Consider the following 25,859-nt stretch of genomic DNA (forward strand, 5'->3'; position numbering starts at 1 on the left):
TTTCCTTTAATTTTCCTGCTACAATTAAGAGTGAGCCCTGCAATCTTAATTTCCCATTACCTTCAATTACCTCGTACTTTCGATCTGCATACCTTTGAACTGTCATGGCCAGCTTTCATGTTTCATAAAGCTTTGGAATCTCTCAAAAATGATATATTTAAACATTAAAGAAAAAAAAGACCGGAAGGCACAACTATCTTTTGCACAAATGTCACTGACTTTTTTTTTAGTTTAGTAGATGTAGCTCAGGAAAAAAAATGGAATTGTCCAAATATTGATATTTGCATCTTCTACATAGAAACAAAACTTAAAACTACCAAAGCCAAAAATACCTCTTTATATCACAGTACTCTGCTGCTCAAAACGTCAGCTTTGACCTGACCATTACAGGACAGCACCCAAACTCTCCTTCTTAGCTTGCAAACCCTCCACGGTGTAGACCCAACTCCATACCCAACCGACCTTCTGATCCCTCTTTGCTACAAGCTTTATATATAATTCCATTGCACATCATAGTTATTCCTACCACATCCACTAACCCTAGGAACACTATGTGTTGCTTTGTATTTATATTCCCCTCCTTGTCACCTCCAATACATTATCCCTTATAGTTCTCTACCCTTTCCAAGTATAGTGCTCAACACAAAATAAACAAAAGGACTCTTACTACAGTTTTAGCCTCGGGTCATGTTTTAATGCTAAATAAACTTATATGTCCATAGAGAATGGATCAGAATTTTGAATACTATGGTATTTAACATGTACCACCATTCCCATTGGGATAAAAGGTGAATACCAGGTTTGACAGATTAAGCTTAAATATTAAGCTTAATACTAAGCTTCAAGGTTTTTTTTTTTTAAAGATTTTATTTATTTATCTTTAGAGGGGAAGGGAAGGAGAGAGAGGGAGAGAAACATCAATGTGTGGTTGCCTTTTGTGCATCCCCTGCTGGGAATTGGCCTGCAGGGAACCGGCCTGCAACCCAGGTATATGTGCCCTGACTGGGAATCGAACCGCGATTGTCTGGTTCACAGGCCAGCACTCAATCCACTGAGCTACAACAGCCAGGGCAGCTTCAAGTTTTTGAGAGACTGGCCCCAGGCTACTTCAATTCCTTTTTTAAAATAACAAATCCACTTTTATTTATTTACTTTTCAATAAGTTTAAGTCCTTGAGTTGAACAGCATGACATGAATTCTACGTCCAATGGCCTTAGCAGGAAGGTTGCTTTGGAATTTAGCACGAACCACGCCTCTGTCTCCATGAGCATGAGTTTACCTTTCCCCAGATTACTCTGGTTTTGTTCAGTTTGCCACGAGGAGTCACTGTGTTGTTCTTTGCTTTGTACACAGAAATGCATCTCTGTACACATAACCACACTTAGACAGAATTCAGTTTCATCTTGAGCATAAATACCTTCAACTTTAAGAAGAGCTGTGTGTTGCCTCTGGTTTCCGGGACCCTGCTTACAACCATCAAAAATGGCCTTGGAGCAGAGCCTTCTACATATTTGTTACCAAAGTCCTATTCCCTACAGGCCCCCACAGGCCCCAAGGTGAAGGAAAGAGCTGCTTCAATGTTATATGCCTGGAGACTAGCTCCACACCTGCATACAGTAACAACTGCTAACATTTATCGAGTGCTTACTGAGTATCGGACATGTTTCAACTATGAATTTAGGTAAATTATTTAGGTAAATTATTTCATTTAATTTTTACAACATCTCTAGGAGGTAGATCTATAATTATTTTCGTTTTGTTGATGAAGCAACTGAGTCATTCACAGATTAAATAATTGCCTAGAGTTACCCAGTATTACAAATGTAGGAGCCAGGACTCAGAACCAGGTAGTCTTACTCTAGTATCTGTGCTTTAAACCCCTATGTTTTTTTGACTCTTAAATGCAATGGGGTATGGAACTAAATCTAAAATGGCAACTGTGGAAACATATAATTTAGGCAAAAGAAGTCTTCTAGTAATTATAAATAATATCCTCAAGAATATTATGTTTATTAGTTGAAACTAATATGTTTCAAGAATATGTTTATTCTTGAAACTAATAATATTAGTTTTAAGAATATTCTGGAATGCCATTGTAAATAATTAAATATGAGAACTGGCAGGAAACATTTAAGTTAGGACTATAATTGCTCAGTAGCATTATTTACAAAAATCTTTTGAAAGTCAAAATCAGGTTCAAATCTTTTTGAAAATCAAAATATAATAAATGAAATACATGAAAGCAAGACTCACTTAACCACATCTAACCACCCTTAAAGATAAAAAAGGCACGGGATTATCAACCTTGTGGCTAAATATATTTCTCCCCAAGCACTGATAAGAAAGACACTCAGTAAGTGTAAAGCATTGCATAAGGTCAGGGGAGTAACATGGAAGCCGTCCTGGGAATCCTAAGAAAACAATGTGCAAATCCTGAACACCTTTCTTTCTTTCTTGAAAAATTTAAATTGGTATTTAAAAAAACTTTATTGAATGTATTGGAGTTACATTAGTTAATAAAATTATGTAAGTTTGGATTCTTATTGGAGAAGGGGGATTGGGAATACTTTTTTTTTTCCATGAAAGAATAGGCAGAATTGGGAAGGGGGAAAATTTATTCTAATTTGGGTGACTAAGGTTTGGACAGGAGGAGAGGGTTGAGGGTATAGGAGGGAAAGGCAGGAACAAGGCCAAGCTCAAGATACAGAGAAAAGCTACCGATTTTGAGTACAGTTTGTAAGACCTAATATGGACACTCTGGGTGCTGGCGTGAGCGAAATACATTATTCATTTAGCACACACGGGTCTTAGTGTGTATCTGCATAAAACCTAGTCTGCCTTTCACAATCTGGAAGAAATGAGGAAATTCCTAGAAACATACAATCTTCTAAGACTGAATCATGAAGAAATGGAATATCTGAACAGATCAATCACTAGTAAAAAGAATGAATCAGTAATCAAAAAATCTCCCAACAAACAAAAGTCCGGGGCCAGATGGCCTCACATTTGAAGAATAGCAATCATTTTCAAACTCTTCAAAAAAAGAGAATAGGAGGGAACACTTCCAAACTCATTTTATAAGGCCAGCATTATGCTGATACCAAAACTGAATAAGGCACAAGAAAAGAAAATTACACGCCAATATCCCTGATGAACATGAATGCAGAAATCTTCAATAAAATATTAGCAAACAAAAATTCAACAAAACGGTACAAGGATCATGCACCACGATAAACTAGGGTTTATTCCACGGATGCAAGGATGATTCAACATTGGCCAATTAAGCAATGTGATATATACCACTTTAACAAAATGAAGGACGAAAATCATTTCAATAGATGCAGAAAAGCATGTGACAAAATTCAACATCCATTTATGATATTAAAAACCCTCAACAAAGTGAATATAGAGGGAATGCACCTCAATAAAAAAGGTCATGTACAAGAAGCCCACAGGTAAAAATCATACTTAATGGTGAAAAGCTAAAAGCTTTTTCTCTAAAATCAGGAATAAGACAAGGATGTTACTCTTGCCACTTTTATTCAACATAATATGGAAAGTCCTGACCCAGGGTGAGAAGGAGGGGAGGGGAGGGGGGGAGGGGAGTGAGAGCAAGAGTGAGTGAGCTCAAGTCATAGAGAAAGAAGTAAACAAACCTGTTACTATTTGCAGATGACATGATCTTACATATAGAAAACCCTTAACACTCCAGCAAAAAACTGTTAGAACTAACCAACAAAATCAGTAAAGATGCAGGATACAAAATTAACATAAAAAGTCTGCTGTATTCCTATACACTAATAACACACTATCATAAAGAGAAATTAAGGCTTCTGGTCAAGATGGCAGCGTAGATGAACACTGGACTCGCATCCTCCCGCAACCACAGCAAAATTACAACTGAACTACAGAACAACCTTCATTCAGAACCACCTGAAATCTTGCTGAACGGAAGAGTCCTACAACTAAAGATATAAAGAGGCCACACTGAGTCTAGTAGGAGGGGCAGAGACTAGCGACAGGTTGGTCCCATGCTCATGAGTGTCGATTAAAAATTGAGAAAAACATCTTGATTGCAGAGACCCCCCCCCCCCCCCACCCAGAGTGAGGGGTTGCAGCCCGACATCAGGCCCCCAAGGCCAGGGTTCCAATGCCAGGAAGATAAGTCCCCATAACTTCTGGCTGTGAAAAGCAGTGGGGATGGTGGCTGAGTGAGAAGGAGGGCTTCCGAAGTCCTAGGTGTTCCTCTTGAAGGGCCTGGGCCTGCACACAGACTACTCAAACTTACTGCTCTGAGCTCTGGTGCTGTGATAGCAGCTTGAAAGGTGCCAAGGACATACAGGGAAAAGGAGTTGCTTTCTCCCAGACAGAAGTGCTTCCACCATGGAATAGGTTCAGTCAATATGCAAAAAAATATGAAGGCTCCTCAAGAAATTAAAAATACAAGTACAATATGATCTAGTAATTTTACTTCTGTATATTCATAAGAAATTACCGTAAAACACTAACTGGAAATGATATATGCACCCCATGTTTACTGCAGCATTATTACTATAGCCAAAACATAAAGGCAATCTAAGTGTCCTTCAAAGGATGAATGGATAAAGAAAATTATACACGTGTATACTATTATTCAGCCATAAAAAGAAGGAAATTTTGCCATTTGCAAAAACTTGGATGGATCTTGAAGATATTAGGCCAAGTGAAAAGTCAGAAGAGAAATTACTGGTTCACTTATATGTGGAATCTAAAAAAACCCAACAAAACCCCAAAGTAGAACTCATAAACAGCACAGAACAGACTGGTGGCTGCCACAGACTGGGGGTGTGGTAGTGAGTGAAATGGGGTGAGGGGGTCAAAAGGTATGAACTTCTAGGCATAAAATAATGTTGTAAGATGTAAAGTACAGCATGGTGATTATAATAAAATAATGTATTGTATATTTAAAAGTCGCTAAGAAAAGATCTTCAAACTTATCACAAGAAAAATCTGTAATTGTATGGAGATGGATGATGATAACTAGATTTATTGGGATAATTTTGCAGCATATACAAGTATCAAATCATTATGTTGTACACTTAAAACTAATAAAATGTATGTCAATTACATCTCAAAAATAAACAAAACCCCCCAAAAAGCCTATTTTTCAGAGTACACACTAAAAGAAATTTATGATCAGTCTGCACATGATTAGACTCTGTTCTACATGAAAACTTGAAAAGTCTGTACTTCTTTCACATGTGAAAGGAGCCATTACTCTAAGCATCCTTTATGATTCTAGCTTTTCTCCCTAGAATTTTAGTGCTGTGTAGAACAACAGTACCACAAAGTAATGGTTTTAAGACCAGCTGCAGAAGGAGGCCAATTTTCTAAAACAAAAGTGATCAGCTTGTAAAGAGTTCTTTTGGTTGTGATGCCCAGTACCTCTATTACAGGATGTCAGGGAAGTATGAAGTGGAAAGAGGCATGTCTTTGTAACGCTTGGTGTCTGTCCAGGGCTCCACAACTGCATCTGCCCTTCATCTTCCCATTCATTGTGCACAATGCCATGCTTCCTTCTGTCTCTTCTCCAGTTTGTCTCTCGTAGTCTATTTGCTTATTAGAGTAGTTCACAAAATGTGGTCCCTGGACCAGCAGCAGGAGTTTGACCTGAGGACTTGTTAAATATGCAAATGCTCGGCCTCCACTCCAGACCTACTGAATCAGAGATCTGGGTGTGGAGACTGGCAATCTGTGTTTTTACTGGCTCTCCAGTTATTGTAATACATGCTAAACATTAAACTGGGTGTGTTTAATGTTCCACATCAGAAGCAGAAAGAGGTGTTATGGGCACATACATGAGAAAGTAATTCCACCATAGCAAACAGAAAAAGCTTTATGAAAAAGAAAAGAAAAAGCTTTATGAATGAGGGGCATCTGAGCTGGATGGGAAGATGAATAGGCTATTAGGATTCATTTCTCTTCTTTCACATCTTCCTCTAATATTTCCCTCTTACGCCATTAGTTAATGTCTGTTATTTGAAGAAATATTATTAGAGTTATAGAACAAACACTATTTTATTGGTTAAGAACTATGTGAAGTATTCTTCAAAGCTCAGGACTGGACATCATTAAGACCATCCACAGTATGCCACTCTTTGGTGCTAGATCTTGAGCAAATTACTTCACTGTTCTGGACCTTAGCTTCTTCATCTAGAAAACAATTAGAACTCAACGTTCTCAAATGACCTTTATTTTTACTTTTTATTTGTCTGAAGCTTTCTGAATTCCATTTAGAATTTCAACTGGTTCAATCATTAAAATATTCATCAAGAAAAGGAATGCCTTCTTTTCTGGCTATCTAGGCAAATATCGTCTGCAAATACTTTGGCTACAAAGTAAATTCCAGAGTTAGTTGTATGAAGTTTACAGAATACAATGTTAGGCCCGAAACATACTCATGACAGACCACATTAGGAAAGACCACATTTTAAGGACATATTAGTAATATTTTCTTAAAATTACATTACTTCATCTCTAACAAGAAGTGTCTCAAGAGGCCATAACAAATGGTCAAAACCTTGGCTGATCAATTCTCCTGTGTTAATGGAAAAATCATTACTCAAATTGCAAAACCTGTTCTAAAACATACCCTAATTAAAACAATAACAACAACAACAAAACACATATGGTAAGAACAAAGGCCATAAAAAAGACACAGAAGGACATGTCACAATACTCAAAAAAAAATCCATCAAGAAGACATAAACATTATAAACATATATGTACCCAGGATAGAAGTACTCAAATATATAAGGAAAATCTTGGAGAACTTTCAGAAAGATATAGACAGCAAAACACTTATATTAGGGGATTTAACATCCCACTGTCAACAAAGGATAAGTCTTCCAAACAAAATATCAACAAGGATATTGTGGCATTGAACAATGCCCTAAATCAAATGGACTTAACTGATAGATATAGAACCTTTCATCCAAAAGAAGCAAAATACACATTCTTTTCAAATGTACATGGAACATTTTCAAAGATAGATCTCATGATAAGACACAAAACAAGCCTCAACAAATTCAAGAAAATTGAAATCATATCAAGCATTTTCTCAGACCACAGGGGCTTGAAATTAGAAACCAAGCTCAAGGAAAAAAATTAAAAAATATTCAAACTCATGGAGACCAAATAGCATGCTATTAAATAATGAATGGGTTAATAATGAGATTAAGGAAGAAATAAAAAGTTTCTGGAAACAAATGAAAAAGAACACAATAGTCCAAAACCTATGGAATTCAGCAAAAGCAGTCTTGAGAGGGAAGTTCATAGTGATACAGGCCTAACTAAAAAAGAACCGTTTCAAATAAACAACCTAATCCTGTATCTACAAGAACTGGAGGAACAACAACAAACAAAGTCCAGAGCGAATAGAAGGAAGGAAATAATCAAGAGCAGAGCATAATTAAAGGACATGGAGACTAAAAGAATAATTCTAAGGATCAACAAGTCCAGGAGCTGATTCTTTGAAAGGATAAACAAAATCTACAAGTCTGTAAGCAGATTCATCAAGAAAAAAAGAGAGGACCCAAATAAACACAATCAGAAATGAAAGAGGAGATGTTACAACGGATACCATAAAAATACAAAGGATTGAAATAAATTACTACGAACAACTATATGCCAAGAAATTTGAAAACCTGGGTGAAATGGAGAAATTACTAGAAAAATATAATCTTCCAAAACTGAATCAGAAAGAAGCAGAAAGCCTGAACAGACCAACAAAAGCTGACAAAATCAAAGCAGTTATCAAAAAACTGTCATACAAAAGACCTGGACCAGATGATTTCACAGGAGAATTTTACAAAACATTTAAGGAAGAGCTAACCACTATCCTTCTTAGATTATTCCAAAAAAATCCAAGAGGGAAGACTACAAAACTCTTTATGAGCCCAGCATCATCCTAATCCCAAAACCAGACAAAGACATAAGAAAGAAAGAAAACTACAGGCCAATATGGCTGATGAACATAGATGCTAAAATTCTCAACACAATATTGGCAAACCGCATCCAGCAATACATCAAAAAGATCATACACTATGATCAAGTGGGATTCATCCCAGGGATGCAAGGATGGTACTGCATCTGCAAATTAATAAACATAATAATACATCACATAAACAAAAGGAAAGACAAAAAATCACATGATCGTATCAATAGATTCAGAAAAAGCATTTGATAAAGTATTGTACCCATTTATGGTAAAAAACACTCAGCAAAGTAGAGGGAGTAGAGGGAGCATTCCTCAACATAATAAAGGCCATTTATTAGAAACCTACAGCCAATATCATACTCAAGGGGCAAAAAACAAAAGCTTTCTCACTAAGATCAGGAACAAGACAAAGATATCCACTTTTATCACTTCTATTCAGCATAGGATTGGAAGTCCTAGCCACAGCAATTAGACAAGAAGAAATAAAAGGAATCTAAATTGGAAAGAAGAAAGAGAAACTGTCACTGTTTCCAGATGACATGGTAGTCCACATAGAAAACCCTATAGGCTCCACCAAAAAACTACTTGACCTAGTAAGTGAATTTGGCAAAACAGTGGGATACGAAGTCGATATTCAGAAATCAAAAGCATTTTGTATACAAACAATGAAATATCAGAAACAGAAATCAGGGGAGAAAATCCCATTTGCTATAGCAACAAGAAAAATAAAGTACCTAGGAATAGACCTAACCAAGGAGGTAAAAGACCTATACTCAGACAACTACACAACTACTGAAGAAAGAAATTAAGGAAGACACAAATAAATGGAAATATATATTGTGTTCATGGATTGGAAGAATTAACATCATTGAAATGTCCATACTACCCAAAGCAATTTATAGATTCAATGCAATCTCTATTAAAATATCAATGACATATTTCACAGATATAGAACAAATATTTAAAAAATTTGTATGGAACCATAAATGAACATGAACAACTACAGCAATTTTTAGGAAGAAGAACAAAGTACAAGGGATCACCATAACTGACATCAAACTATATTACAAGGCCACAGGTAATCAAAACAGCCTGGTACCGGCATTAAGAACAAGCACATAGATCAATGGAACAGCATAGAGAGCCCAGAAATGAACCCCAGTCTCTATGATCAATTAATATTCAACAAAGGGGCATCAGCATAAAATGGAGTAAAAATAGCGTCTTCAACAAATGGTGCTAGGACATCTGTACAGCTACATGCAAAAAAATGAAACTCGACCACCAACTTATACCACAGACAAAAATAAACTCAAAATGGATAAAAGACTTAAATGTAAGTCATGATACCATAAAAGTCCTAGTGGAAAACATAGGTAGGAAAATCTCTGATATTCTACACAGCAATATTTTCACTGATATGTCCCCTAGAGCAAGAAACATAAAGGAAAGAATAAACAAATGGGACCTTATCAAATTAAAAAGTTTCTGCACGGTTAAAGCAAACAAACACTAGCAATATGAAAAGGGAACCAACTGTATGGGAAAATATATTTGCCAATGATATCTCAGACAAGCGTTTGATCACTAATATATATAAAGAACTCACACAACTTTACTCTAAGAAGACAATCCAATAAAAAAATGGGCAATGGACCCAAACAGACACTTCTCCAAGGAGGACACATAGAGGGCCCAGAGACATATGAAAGGATGCTCAGCATCACTAGCCATCAGAGAGATGCAAATTAAAACCACAATGAGATATCACTTCACACCAGTCAGAATGGCCATCATACACAAATCAATGAACAATACAAGCTGACGAGGCTGTGGAGAAGAGGGAACTCTACTACACTGTTGGTGGGAGCCACTGTGGAAAACAGCATGGAATTTCCTCAGAAAGCTAAAAAGGGAACTGTCTTTTGAACCAGCAATTCCACTGCTGGGATTATACCCTAAGAATCCTGAAACACCAATTCAAAAGAACCTATGCACCCCAATGTTCATTGTAGCACAATTTACAATAGCTAAATGCTGGAAGCAATCTAGGTGCCCATCAGTAAATGAGTGGATCACAAACTGTGGTACATTTACATAATGGAAAACTATGCAGCAGAAAGAAAGAAGAAACTCCTACCCTTCACAACAGCATAGATGGAAATGGAGAGCATTATGCTAAGTGAAATAAGCCAGGTGGTGAAAGACAGATACCATGTGATCTCACCTATAAGTGGAACCTAATCAACAAAACAAACAAGCAAGCAAAATATAACCAGAGACAATGAAATAAAGAACAAACTGACAGTAACCCGTGGGGAGGGAGATAATGGGGGAAAGAAGGGAAAGGGTCGAAACAGAACATGTATAAAGGACCCACAGACAAAGCCAAAGGGGGGAAGGATGGCAGGTGGGAGGTGGGGTGGCTGAGGCAGGAAAATGGAGACAACTGTATTCGAACAACAATAACCCCCTCCAACACACATATATATTCTCTAACCCAGTACATTTGAAATACAATCATTTCAACTTGTAACCAATAAAAATCATTAATGAGATATTTACACTTTTTTCTAAGTCTTCAAAATCCATGTAAGTATGTATTGCCCACTTACAGCTCATTTCTATTCAGACTAGTTACATTTCATGTACTTGGTATACAGTTCCACATGTCGCCTTAGTAATGCTGCATTAGACTGCAATATCCTTGATATCTCAGTCTTGTAGACCCAACATTATGCGAACTGTGATTTCCTCTTTTTCCCAACAACTTCTCTTTCTTTGGCTTTTAATTACTATTTTTTGAAATATTACTTAGAACATTTATGGTAGGGTACATCAAGCCAGGACACTAAACTTCTCATAGGGCAACTATAAAGTGTCAACCTCTGCATGTTAAGGAACAAAGAAGTCTAGATTTAGGTAATAAAGTGCTTTTCATAAAATAAGTCATGAAAAAAGGGGGAAGAGGTAAGTCTGAATTTCAAAGGATATTAACCAGGCAGATTCAAAGGCTAAGATGTGGATCCTTTTTCCTTTTGACCTTGCTATTAAACTGAGTTGTCTCTGTTGCAAAATCTCTATAATCTGACTTAAGTTGTATTTTTAAATAAGTAATTCATCTTCTGTGTTTCTTTCCTCTTTTCACAGTGAGGCCAGTTCATTTCTGCGCTGAGTAAGTAGAAAAATAATGGGGACAAACTGCCTTTCCTGCAGCTGTTAGACACTTGTAAACTTCTGACATTGATGAACTTTCAAATTAGACCTGATAATCAGGAAAGGTTTGCTTTGATCTTTCTTTCTTTTAAACACACAACCACTGCAAAGATGTAGGAAAAAGAATGGATAGCTTGACTTAAAATTTCACAATGCTATCTGTAACTACTGCGATTCGTATACTAGAATACATACTTTTCCAGTTACAAGGTATAATTTACCAATATAGATCATATACTAGACCAAAAATGTATTTCAATATTTAAAGGATTCAAATCATAGAAAGTGTGTGTTTTGACCACAATAGAATTAAATTAGAATGTATTAACAGAGGAATCTCAGAAGGATCCACAAAGATTTCAACTACATTAACCCAATTTTCAATAACCCAAGGGTTCAAGAAAAAATGGAGAGAGTGACACAGTTATTTTGAAACAAATGGAAACAAAGATATATCTTATCAAAATTTGTTGGCTACTGCTAAGGAGTACTTAGTGGAAATTTTATAGCATTAAATGTCTATATTAGCAAAGAAGAAAGGTCTTGAATCAATCACCTCAGCCTCTGCCTTAAACGGATAAAGAGCCTTGGCTGGGTGGCTTAGTTGGATGGAACATTGTGCCATGCGCCAAACGGTTCTGGGTGCGACCCCTGTTAGGGCGGGTACAAGGACGCAGCCAACTGACGGTTCTCTCACATTGATGTTTCCTTCTTTCTCTTTTCTCCCTCCCTGCCTCCCAATCAGAGAACACACCCTCAAGTGAGGATTTAAAAATTATTTTTTTTAATGGAAAAACAATCAATTATACATGAAGTAACTAGAAGGAAATACTAGATAAATACTGGATCAGAATTCAGTAATAGAGTACAAAAGCAATTGAGAAATCTAAGAAACCAATAACTGGCTTGTTGAGAAATTTGATAGACAAATCTCTAACCAGACTAACCAGGAAAAGGAAAATAAGAGTAGACAACAAACAATTGCTATGAAAAATGATATCACTACAGATTCTATAGCTATAAGGGTAATAAGGAAATATAATTAGGACATTTTTTGCTTTAAATTGAACAACTTTGATGAAACAAATTCCTTGTAAGACACAAGCTACCAACACCACCCATTTCTTTTTAAAAAAGTAGGTAACCTGAATTAAACTACATCTATGAGATAACTGATCTTATAATTACAAACCTCCTCACAAAGAAGAATCCAGGGCTGCATGGCTTAATTGGTGAATTCTACCAGATATTTAGGAAAGAAATAATTCTAATTCTAGGCAAATTATACCAGAAAATTGAATAGGAAGATACACTTGCCAACTCATTTTATGAGGCTAGCAAACCTGCTTCCAAACCAGATAAAAACATTAAAAGAAAACTATGGATTAATTTCCTTATCAACATAGGCAAATTCTAAACACCATTTTAGCAAATAAAATTCAACAGTATATTTTAAAAGTTAATGCATAATGACCAAGTAAAATGAAGAGTTGGTTTCACATTAGAAAAACCTACATAATTCATCATGTTAAAAAACCAAAAAGAAAAAAAAATACCATTTTAATGGACACTGAAAACATTTGACATAATCAAATATTCACTTTTGCATCTAATTTACAGTATTTTTAGGACTATAAGACACACTGGACCATAAGATGCACCTAGGTTTTAGAGGAGGAAAATAGGAAAAAATTTTTGAAGTAAAAAAAAAAGTGGTAAAATATTTAACAACCTGTGACCCTGGCTATACTGCTGCCTCCCCCCACAGCGAGCCAGGTAAAAGCTACAATTGGACTATAAGACACACCCCCCCTTTCCTCCCAAATTTGGGGGAAAGTGTGTCTTACAGTCCAAAAAATTTGGTATGTGTTAATTTGAGGAGAACTGATAATTTATTATGTTGAGTTTTCCCATCCAATAACTGGTCCATTTTTCTATGTTTTGTTTGATGCTTTTTTTAATTTTTAATTTTTATATTTGATTTGAGAGAGAGGGGAAGGAATACAGAAAGAGAGGGAGAGAAATATCCATGTAAGAGAAAAACATCGATTGACTGCCTTCCATACAGGCCCCAAGTGAGGACAGAACCTGCAATCCAGGCATGTGCCCTGACCAGGAATTGAACCAGCAAGCTTTCAATTTGTGGAATGACATCCAACCAACTGAGCCACACCAGCCAGGGCTTGTTTTATGTTTTTTAATGAGCATAAACTCCCAGCATCCTAGCTATCAAAGGACCCTTCCTCAGAAAGATATTATCTATGAAAAACCTAGGTTCTGGTAAAGACATGTATATAAATGTTGTAAACATTGGCAAAGAAGGGGTAGAACTACCTTTTGGAGGTATTGGTACTACTATATGCAGAGAAACTGAAGACAATTTAATAGAAAACAGAAGTTTCTAAGAGTATTTGGTAAAATGGGCAGATATAAAATATACAAAATCAACAACTTTGAATCATTTTAGCAAAAAGTAACTAGAAATAGAAGTGGGAAAAGCGCTCCATTCACAAGAGCAAAACTTTGAAGACAAACGTGAAAAGCTTACTGACCTTAGCTTGAGGCAAGTGGGTTTCAGCACTGGATTGTGCTATGTTACTGTACGGTGCTCAGGGGCTGCAGTGATTTACAAGCAAGCACTCTGCTTAAAGCAAACAAAGTGGACAGAAAATGTAGGTGGTTCGAGCAGTACTGACGGGAGCACACAGCCCATTAGTAAGCAACTGTAGTTACTTTAGAATAATAGTATTAATTTTCTTCACTGTATGTCTATTGTTGTTTTCAGATGGTTGTTCAGTTGTAAGGACATAAAATACACAGTAAGCTGGCCCTACCTACTTATGGAGTGAGGCTGTTCACTATTTATGTTGGCCCAGGAACATCAAGAAAAAATATCTCAGAACTAAGGGCACTGAACTCAGAAACTTTAGGAACTTCTCAAACCTTTAGCTTAAGAAGTTAAAAATGACAAAATAAAATTAAAAACTAGGCCAAAGTAAATAATATAAGGCAGCAATTAAACATGAAGATTTAAAGGCAAAGGGTTTGTAGAGTAATAAACAAGCAAAACTGATTTAAAGAATCTTAAAAACAAAAAAGAAATTATCAACAGACAAGTTCCTAGGAAAAAATCACCAAGTTCATAAAAAATGAAAAATCTGAATAATCTATAATTAGAAACTTGAAATACACTGCAAAGGCAATACTAGGTTAAGATGGCTTTACTAGTGAGTTCTTTCACGGAACACACTGCTTTATCTAACACTCACTCTTTCAGAACAGAGGTACCGAGGACACTTCTTCATTTTCTGACCCTAAGGCTACAACCTGGCTCTAACTCCAGTCAAGAACAATATGAGAAGTTACAGGCTAATCTCAATCATGCAAAAAATTCTTAACATATCAAGTTCAATAACCCACAGAAACAATTGATAGTTGTAGAAAAAGCTTTCATAAAATTCAACACCTTTTAATAATAAAAATTCTTAACAAACTAGGAATGAAAGAAGGCTTATTAAAAATATGTTTTATGGGGGGGGTGGAGGTGGAAGAGGGTATAAGGAGGATAAATGTGAATGGGGAAAAATACAAAAAATAAACTATTAAAAAAACTTTTGATCACAGTTTGCATTCAATGCTTTTTTTGTATTAGCTTCAGGTGTATAACATAGCAGACAGACATTCACATAGGTTACAAAGTACATATTCCCTCTGATAATTCAAGTGCCCACCTGGCACCATAGGTAGTTATTTCAGTATTGTTAACTACATTCTCTACGCTTTACCTCATAGCCCATGCCTATTTTGTAACTACCAATTAGTAGAAAGAGGACTTTTTAACCCGATATAGGACAGCTATCAAAATATTTTAGCAAATATAAAACTTAATAATTAAACTTTAAAAAGAAGGGTATTATCACTTCTATTTAATGTTATGTTACACATTTTTGACAGGCAATAAGAAAAAATATGTAGTTTGGAAAATAAGATAAAAAGCATTACTATTACTGGATGATAAGATCGTCAACATAAAGAACTAAGAAGAATATGTAAACAAGTTATTAAAATTAAGGAAGTTTGCAATATTAACGAATTTATTATATAAGTCAGAAAAAAGCAATTAAAATATATAATGTTTAAAGAATATCATTTACAATAACAACAACAGTAACAACAAAAAACCAGGATAACCAGGAATAGATCTAACAAAAGACCTTCAAGGGAAAAACCATAATGCTACAAAGGACGTTACAGGTTTATATGCATTAAGAAATACATCATATTTATGGATAGGAAGACTTGCAAAAATGTCACTTTTCCTTTAAATTAATCCATGGATTCAACATAATTTTAATGAAAGTCCCAACAGAGTTTCTTATTGAATTCAATAAAGTAATTCTAAAATTATATAGAAAAGCAAAGGAAAAAGAATGGACAAGATATTTCTGAGGAGATACAGCATGGAACTTGCCTTGCAGATATTAAAATCTATTATAAAACTTTACAACTATGTGATGCTTTTGAGAAAACAGGCAAGCAGGTTAACAAAAGAGAAATCCTGAACAGACTCTCACAGTTACAGAACTGTGCCACATGAAAAGGGGCCATAACAGAAATGGGAGAAAGAATACAGCAGAATGTTATTGTGGACAGTCTGTTAAATTTCCATTAAACATCCCTTAGATAGGTATGGCAAACAGTGAAATTTGATAGAACTAGGTAAGATAATAATTTAAATTACATTCAAAAAAGGTGTTATTTTTTGTGTGCACAATATTTGGAAACCACTGTTGGTCTTTTCTACATGTTTAGACAGATGTAACTGAGATAAGCACAGTATCAACTTGCTGACTATAAGGAGCACTACTTAAGCATTTTCCTGACTTACACCAGAAGTTGTTTCAGGAGATAAGCAATTTAAGGATGGAAAATCTGGAATTGTTTTTTTGATCTCATTGAGATTCAAAAGCATTAATAATTGGGAGAGCAGGAAATTGGCAGGGCACAGAAGATTTTTAGGGTAGTGAGAATGGTCTGTGTACCATTATGGTACATAGCATCTCATTATAGCTTTGTCCAAACCCAACAAAAGCATGACCCCAAGAATGAAACATAAAGTGAACTATGGAAGTTAGGTGATTATGATGTGTCATAATAGGTTTACCAGTTGTAACAAATACACCACTCTGGTGGGGAATGCTGATAATAAGGGAGGTGACCTACATGTGGGAACAGAGGCTATATGGGAAATTTCTATACCTTCCCTCAACTTTTGTTGTTAATCTAAAGCTGTTCTAAAAAACATCTTAATAAGAATGATTAAACCTAAAAATCATTAATAAATCTTTATCAGTAGTTAATGGGAAACTGGTAGTCCATGGCACTCAATGGCAAAACAATTACTTAAATTATTACCCAGAAACAACTACAGTTAAGTGCATAGAGATAATCAAGTAATTGTTGTCACAAATACTGTAGTTCAAATAAGGGAAATAATGAGGGTGGTCTACTGTTTCAGAGGATACTAGAGAATCTGGAGAAAGATCAAACTAAGCTCAGGGCATTAAATTTTTATCACAAGGTTCAGATAAGGCACCGGAGAGTTTCTATGATTGCCCTAAAAGATAAACCAAGTAAGATCCTGTAGCTGGAGCAATAAGATGTTTAAATATTGTAACAAAATCTAATCCTGTGACTGACCGAATTACAACACAAACTGAGTTAACAATGTCACAAGGTCTCATGTGAGATTAGGGTGCTGATGGGAAAGAAGAGGGTGGAGACTTTGTACTGTGTCAGCTTAGCTAAACTCAACGGTGTCCTCCAGAATTCCCTTCTCTCTATGGTTCCGAGTTAGAGATGCCAGAGATTTGGAAGGTGGGAGTGAAGCAGCACCTGCGTGCACACACGGTCACACACGGTCCCTGACCTGCTGGCTTATCTTGTCAGTCAGGCATGGAGCTCCTCCAGCTCCTGTGGAATTTCCTCTGTCAACCTCTTTGATTTCTAAGCTACTGTGTGTGCAGCTCTGTAGGGAAGGAATCAACTTTTGTTTTGAATTTCACTGCACACCAAAGTTGAAGGCTTAAAAGCAGTGAGAGATACACAGGGCCTCCAGTTTGTCCTAGATCTCCGCCTCTTCAAAACCAGGAAACTATATGGACTAAATAATCTACAAACGCCAACTAATTCCAAATGTACACATATATCTTACATTTTAATTCATGTAATAGGCAAGGCTAAATTTGAACAGTGTACTTCATTACACAGGATTACAAATAATTCCTTTAATATCCATATATGTTGCTAGGTATATAAAGGGGGACCCCCCCCCAAAACTGGAATTATCTTCTGGAGCATGGGTCCCTTGTAGTACAGGTTATCACCTCTAGGAGAGTGTTCTAGGAACCTATCAGCATCAGTGAACTTTTTTTGAATGCGTTTGCCCATTTCATGATGGGTGATTTATGAGCATACCTGTGTGGAGAGGAGGACCAATAAAATGGTGTTGGTCCAGTGAACATAGCATAAAGTATATAAAACAAAGTGGAGTTACTCTTGTCAACCAAGATGGCTGCCAGTCAGCTGTAACACTTTGGTTCAAGAGTGAAACTATCCAAGTCACGCCAGACACATTAGGCAAGGAGACACACCTAAGATATCTGCACATGTGAGTAGAACAGCCGCGTCTGCAGAACTTCTCTGAGGGAAATTCCCCACTTGCCATCAGGGATGCCAAGACACTTATCAGGATACTCAGAAGGGTGGAGCACACCTGGCTCTGGAAATCCTTGGAAGGCGCTGAAGACTCCCTTGCACACTGTGCTGTCTCCCAGACCTTCAGACTAAGACTCTGGGACTGGGGTTTGTTATCCCCCAATTCCCTCCTGTGATGTTACCTGTGATTGTTTCTGAATGATTAGCATTGTTATTAGGTTAGTATAGATTTGGATTATATCTGCATTAATAAAAGCTGAATGAACCTGCAGTAATGAAGTCTGGGTGAAGAGCACAGTCACCTGTACAGGCTCCCTGTTATTTCTCAGTGCCACTGTCACCTGCAGGCCCGGTGGTTGTACAGGTGGCTTGGCACTTTTGGTTCTAAGGCCCAGATGAGAAGATCTGAGCAGGGACCAAAAGCTGGCTTACAGGAAAGATGATATTGGGAACACAAGCTCGCAACTACCTGCCCACATTGTGCTGTTTAGCAGCTTTTGACCAAAAATGGCATGACTTCCATGTCCCACCCTCCCTGTTTACTCAATCTCGCCCCAAGTGACTTATTTTTTGTTTCCCCAGATGAAAAAAATCCTCAAAGGAAAACATTTTGCCGATGTGGAAGAGGTGAAAGAAAAAACGGCAGAAGCACTAAAAGGCATCAAAATCTCTGATTTCAAAAAGTATTTTGAGCAGAGGAAAAAAAAGTCTTGATAGATGTATTGCATCAAATGGACACTACTTTGAAGGTGACTGAAGTGTAAACATGTAAGAATAAATATGCAATGTTTTATAAATAAATTCCAGGGGTTTTTTTGGTCTACCTTTGTACACTGAACACATTTTATAAAACTGCTGCATAGTATTGCATGGTGTATACCCACCGAATTTTATCTAGTTACCAACCCTGAGCAATAGACACTGAGACTGCCCCAATCTCCCAGCAGAGTGTAACCAGGTACAAGTCCTTTCATGGTCTTGCATAAGGTCTGTCTGTCTGTCTGTCTCTCCTCCTCACATACACTCATCTCAATCAGGACTACTGCTGGATCAGAGGATCTGGCAACTTTCCCTCTGACTATGTGCCACCTGCTTGCTCTCTAAACTGACTGGGCGTATCTCTGTGCTATGGGTGCATGAGGATTCCTGTATTGCCACATCCCTTTAATCTATTAATGTGGTGAATTACACTAAAAGAATTCTGGGATCCATTCCATTATATCATGTTTTACTTTTTTAATGTACTACTGGAATGAATATTTTATTTAGGAGTTCTGTATTTACACTGATACGAAAAATGGGGGACTATTTTTTCTTTCCTTCTAATGTTTTTATTTGATTTTGGAATCAGATTTACACTAGCCTAATAAAATAACATTGAAAACACAATACTATCTGACAAAAACATAATGAAATATGTAACACACCATTTACATAAATTAAAAGTACATGTGAACCAAATAATATGCATTTTTAAGCGTATCTTCATTAAAATAATATATTAAACACATTAAAATTATTGGAGGAGACTGGGAGCATAATGGTGATATAGATAAATTAATTAATAAATAAGCAAGCAAGCAAACAAACAAACAAGAAAGGAACCTTGCATGGGCCAAAGATGATAACGTGTTACAAATCAAGGAGGGCCAGGATTGCTCCTAGTAAGTAAGGATAAAAACCCAAAAGGATTCTGAGATCACGGACTTCAGACGTAAGAGGAACTCAGAGGGCATCTAGTCCAACCTCCCCAACAATGTACGAATCTCTTTTCAGCTCATCCCGAAAATGACCAAAGAGTATTTGAAGAAATACTCTTTACAATGGGGATTAACTATCTACAAAGCTCTCCAATTTGCTGTTGAAAGTTTTAAATGTTATCTCTAATCTATCCCTTTCCAGGTTTCCCAAATCAGAGATTCTGATGATGGGGCCCAGGAATGAACATTTAAAAAAGTTAAGAAAAGTTTTAAAAATGACTGCTCTAGATAACAGGACACTGATTTTCTTAAAATCTAGCTAAAAACTCTACCTGTGGAACTTTCTATAAAATACAAATGCTGAAGCCATATCCCTGGTGCTTCTAATGCAGTGGGTGTTAACACCTGCACTTTAAACATACTAGTGACAGTGACATCGAGGCGGTATGATCCAGCTGTATGTGAACTTCAAATTTTACTTTCAAGCAGAGGTCATGAATTATCAAACCATCCATCTATATTCTCTTAGATATTCCTGTGCACAGAGACACAAAAGTGACAGAGGCTGGCTCTGATTGGGGATTAGATCAGAGCCCGGAAAGGGTAATAGCTACTGGCCTGCATAGGGATGGAAACTGTTGAAGCAAGCAGCTTCTTTTATTATACTCACTTATTCATCCAATTTTTATTGAACAACTACATGCCAGACATAACGGGGAATACAGGTAAGTCCACAGGCAACTACATTAATGTGATGAGTGGCACTGCAGGGTCCCAGCAGATAGGACAGGGGCAGGACAAGATACAGTGGAGGCACATAGAAATGTCTACCGATCCATAACTGATGGCCTGAGGGGGGCTTCTAGGATGAAGTGATGTCTAAACTGAGATTAAAGGGTAAGTAGCAGTTAGCTAGGTGAAAGGGACAACTGGGGGGACAGGAAGTAGAAAGAAATAGTGTTCCTTGTTCCTAACTTAGGCAGTAAGAAGACTGGCAGCAGAGAAAGATGAAGCTGTAGAGGTAGGAAGGGGCCAAGATATGATTAGAATTTAATCTTAGGGCAAAGAGAAAGGATTTTAAATTGGAAAGTGGCAAGATCCAATTTGAATTATAGAAATATCACTTTGGTAAAGCAAGGAAACAGATGTAGTAGAGGGATGGGTTGGCCTGGAGGGCAGGGAGACCAGTTAAGAAGTTGGTGCAGTAACAGAGGTACAAAGTGTTGGTGACTCAAATCAGGACAGTGGAATTTCAGTATAGAGAAAAGTAGATGGGGTTGAGAGACATTAGGAAGTAGAATCTATAAGACTCAGCGGCTGATCAGACATGAGGATGAGGCTAAGAGAAAGAGACTAATTCCATGTTTTTAGCTTATTGGTGCCACCATTTGTTTAAAGAAGAAGGGTTTGTGGATGGTGACTGGAAAATAAAAGATGATTATTTTAGTTTAGAGTATTTGAATAGCTTTGGGACTTTTAAGTAAAGACTTACAATAACTACAGAATATTCAGTTGTGGAAGATAGGAGGTAGATTTGGGCTTGAGATACTGATTTGCAAGGCATAAGTAAAGATATAATGGGGATGAGTGAGATCGCCTAGGTAGAATCATAGACTGGGATATCTAAAGGTGCATCTACAGATGCAAATGAACATACCTTTTGCACGATGGGGGAAGAGAAGCCCTACCAAAGAGGCTGAAAAAAAATGTAAAACCAGGAGAAATCGTATAATCAAAGACAAGGGAAGTAGGTTTTACAAGGAAGTGTGGCTGTGGTCATCATCAAATGGAACCTTGTGTCAAATAAGATAGGAACTAAAAATGTTTCCACTAGATTTATCAATGAGTTCCCACCAATGATCTTGGCTGAGTGATGGTAGTTGTTAGAAGAGCTGAATTCTTAATGAATTTTCTCCTAAATCTAGTACTCAATGCTGCTTACAACCAAATTAGTTCTTTGACAAGTAACTTAAAAAAGTAGACTCATTTCAATAATTATTGCTCCCACAAAATTGTGTAATCATTCATGTATTCAAACATCTGAATAGTATCTATGTGCCAGGTGCTGTGCTGAATACTGAGTGTACACAGATGAACAATATGACCAGGGTCTGTATTCACTCAGTTAAGGTGGAGGTTTTTCAGTAGCAATTGTTATTTTAAAAAATGAAAATAAAGATTCACAAATTTCTAGAATACAGGTTCTTGATCTAAACTTAAATTTACTTATACAGAGCACCTACTGTCACAGTTTTTGAAGGACACATCATCATTTAAAGCCATAGAGTAAACAAAACAAAACACAAACTAGATTTAGAACGCACCTCTCTTCAATTTACAAGCTATGTGATTTGGGAAAATTACTTAACTTCTTTGAGCCTACTTCCAAAGGTAGGAGTGATTGTGCTGACCAATTTCAAGAGCCCCAGAAAGCTGAGGCTGTTTGAGGCAGTGAGAGTGGAAAAGGATAGGACAACTATGGATATTGAGTAGACGGTTCTGTTATAAAGGGAGAGTGGGAAGGGAAGCAGAGCCGGAGATCCTTGGTAAACCATGACTTTGCTCAATGGCCCCTTCTGCTTAGGACATCCTCCCTAAGAAATAAACTGAAGGATGACAAAATAAATGGAATGTGTACACAATGAAGCTAGTTGACTGTGAGTTTCAACACAGCATGACCTAGTTGAGCTGTTCTGTTGAGGAACTCCTAATCTCAGGATCATTAGTAAAAATTTTTTTTCTCTTTTTGGCTGGATGCATTTCTCAGAGAACTGTCTTCTGATGTCTTGCCTTGATGGCAAGCTGTCAGAGTTCTGGGAGGTGAAGGGAATGTGGACTGGTATTCTCAATATTTGGTATTCACTTAACCCCCTTGCTTGTAACAAAACAGAATTTCCCTCAGCCAGACCCAGTGTCTCCCAGGCTAGTGATGTCCTCTTTCTCTTAAAAGTAAATACACAAACAAACCTCTAATCTGCTAGAGTAAGGAGAAGCAGCTGGCAGTTTGCACAGAATTGGAAAAGGATCCGGGAGGGGAATCCAGCTGTACGTTAAGGAGACTATTGACCAATACTCTTTAATGTTTCAGCCCCACCACAAACTCCTGTTTTCAGAGATAACTTGATGTCTCCAAGCACATTTTGCAAACTGGGCTGCTTTGAGAGCTTTACAACTGTCACTCAGGAAAAGACTTTTTTGAGTGAACTAAGTCACTCCTCCATCAGCTTTCTAGTCTCCAAAATGTTGTCTGCACTCCTCTTTTGCCTGTGGGTCTATGTACTTTTAAAAAATCCTTTAGTTTTAGCGGAGTTTTGGGTAATAGCTGAGGTTAAGATTATATTTTCGATCTTTTCACTTTAACCGGAAGTTACCCTATTTACCTCTCTCATCTCTCTCCCATCACGGGCCCTCTACATGCTCCCCGCCCCCGCCACTGGCAACTTCCTCTATCTGGAATACTCTCCTCCAAATCCTTGTCTGACAAATGCCTTCTGTGACCACCTCATTTCCTTTCCCACTTTAAATCAAGCAAACCTACAATAGCATATGGAGTAATTTTTCACACGGCTCTGAGTGCACATCCCACTATATTATAAATATTGGTTTACCTGTGAATTTTCCTTCTAGACAGTAAACTCCTTAAGAACAAGAATAATACTTTAATCATCTCAGTATGTCCAGTACCTAGCATAGAGACTAAGTACATGGTAAAAGCCAATACATGTTTGGGGGAAGAACAGAAAGAAAAGGAGTAAAATATGCGCCCTCATTAAGCAAGATGTTTTCTATTAATATAATCTTAACATGTTAGTCTGTTCTGGGCTGCTATAACAGAATACTACTGGGTGTGTTATAAACAGTAGAAATTTACTTCTCACTGATCTAGAACTTGAAGTCCAAGATCAGGGAGTCGGCATGGTTGGGTGAAGGCCTTCCTCGGGGCTGTGGACTTCTCAGTGCATCCTTACATGGTCAAAGGGGCTAGGGAACTCAGCTGGCTCTCTTTTATAGGAGCAGTAATATTATCTGTGAAGGTTCCGCCTTCAGGAAATAATCACCTCCCAAAAGTCTATCCTCCTAATACCATCACCTTGGGGGTCAGGTTTCCAACATATGAATCAGGGAGGGCACGTTCAGACCACAGCACTTAGCAAAAACCTCGTCTGCAACCTCATACCTACAAATGGGTCATCTGCAGGACTTGAATGTCCTTAAAAACTTCCAGATTAAGTCAATCTGATGTTAAAAGTTTGGGTTTCCAGAAGAGAAGCCTTTTCCCCCTCGTACTTTAAAACCTCTATGCAATTTCCTGTATTATTCAGAGTCCTTAGCCTAAGAAGCTCAGTTTAACAATTTATCCAGCAACCAGTGAACACTGTTTGCTGTCTGGAATTTTCAGCTATCACAAAAGCTGAAGCTTGACTTGGGAGCTTCTCCTCTTTACTAAGTCAGGTTCCTGGTTATTTTAGAGATAGGACATCACACTGAGCCCACTATATAGTAGCTTACTTTTCTTATGTTTTCATAATAACTTTTTCAATGAATTGAAAGTCACTGATTTACATTCTGGCACGAGTTCCTCATCTTGTTACAGACCAGCACCTTAAATGGTGCTGTGCTAGATCTTCTCGTTCTACCCTCCATGTGTCTTCTCTCCCATATTTCCCATCTTCCTGTCTCAGTCTGTTCTGCTACGTGTGATTGCTCCAGGTGTGTGTTCCAGGTCACTATATAACTTTTTCAGTGTCTAGTCTGGTGTTTAACCTCTCCCTGAGGTTTTGTAATTAAGTATTTATTTCTTTGTTTACTTATTTTTATCCTCCAAAATTTCAAACATTTATCAAAGTTGAAAGAATTGTACACTAAACACCTGCACACTTACTGTGTAGACTGTACCATTAATGTTTTATTATGCTTGCCTTATCGTTTATTTATCTACCCATCTATTTATCTATTAATCCATTTTAATTTTAGTACCTTTCAAAGTAAATTGCAGACATCAAGTATACTTTCCCCTGTGTACTTTAGCATGCATGTTATTAGAGTTCAATATTTGTTTATAGGTTTCACTTTATGAAATGTTTTAACTGTATCTTTTCCATGACCATTTGCCCTCTCACACCTCCCCACTTTCACCCACACAACCACACTGCTGCCCGTGTCCGTGAGCCCTTTTTCCTTTTTGCTCAATCCCTCCAACAGGTTTTACTTTTTCTGCACAATTATAATACAACAAATTATACAAATCTTAAGTGTATGTACACTGAGTTTTGGCAAATGTCACAATATTTTTAAGATTTACTCAAATGGTTGCATGCATGATTACTTTGTTCATTCTTACTGCCAGATGGCATTACACTGAGTGAATACAGGGTAGTTTAAAAATCTATACAACGACCGAGGGACTCCTGGGGTGTTTCCAACTTTAGGCTATTATGAATAAAGCTCCTACAAATACTTTTGTATAAGTTTTTTTGAAAATGTTTTCCTTTCTTTTTGATAAGACCCAGGAGTGAAACTGTTAGCTCCCAGTATAGTGTGTGCTTACTTTTAGAAGAATCTTTCAGACTTTTCTCTCAAGTGATTGTGCCAGTTTACATTCTCAACAATAAAGTGTGAGAATTCCAATTAACTTTATAACTCTGCCAAAATTTGTCAGTCTTTCTAATTTTAGCCATACTGGTGACTATACAGTATGGTTGATCCTTGAACAAAACAGGTTTGAACTGTGTAGGTTCACTATATGCTGATTTTTTTCAATAAATAAACACCTATACTGTTTTCAGTCTGCAGTTAGTAGTCCACTGATGCAGAAGGTTGGTTGTATGTACCAACCTACCTCCACTTTTACTAGGGGATCTGAGCAGCCACAGATTTGGGTATCCACAGGAGTTCTGAAATCGATCACCTATGATACCATGGAACATCTGGGGGTAAATTTGGGGGGAATCAAAAGTTATACTCAGATTTTCTGCTGGGTGGAGGGGTGGCAGGGGTAGGGAGAGGGTTGGCTCCCTAACCCCTGCGTTGTTCAAGAGCCAACTGTAGTATCTCATAAAGGTTTTAATTTGCATTTCTCTGGTGACTAAAGTTACTGAACTCTTTTTCACATGTTTATTCACCATCACATATCTGATTTTATGAAAGGTCTGTTCAAATTAGCTATTTTAAAACTTGGTTTGGTTAGCTTCTTCTTAAGTTGTAAAAGTTTTCTATATAAATATGACACTAGTTCTTTGCCACATACA

General features: G+C 37.1%; 1 protein-coding gene and 1 pseudogene across 2 annotated transcripts in view; both read right to left on the reverse strand.

Moving 5' to 3' along the window:
- Window positions 1-25,859, reverse strand: part of SBF2 (SET binding factor 2) — a 392,309-nt gene that overhangs the window by 108,117 nt on the left and 258,333 nt on the right. The window lies entirely within an intron of this gene.
- On the reverse strand, window positions 1,165-1,505 carry LOC119040727 (60S ribosomal protein L35a-like; annotated as a pseudogene).

Source organism: Artibeus jamaicensis, unplaced genomic scaffold (genome assembly GCF_021234435.1).
Source record: "Artibeus jamaicensis isolate MK-2021 breed Jamaican fruit bat unplaced genomic scaffold, CSHL_Jam_final contig_797, whole genome shotgun sequence".
NCBI classification, from domain to species: Eukaryota; Metazoa; Chordata; class Mammalia; order Chiroptera; family Phyllostomidae; genus Artibeus; species Artibeus jamaicensis.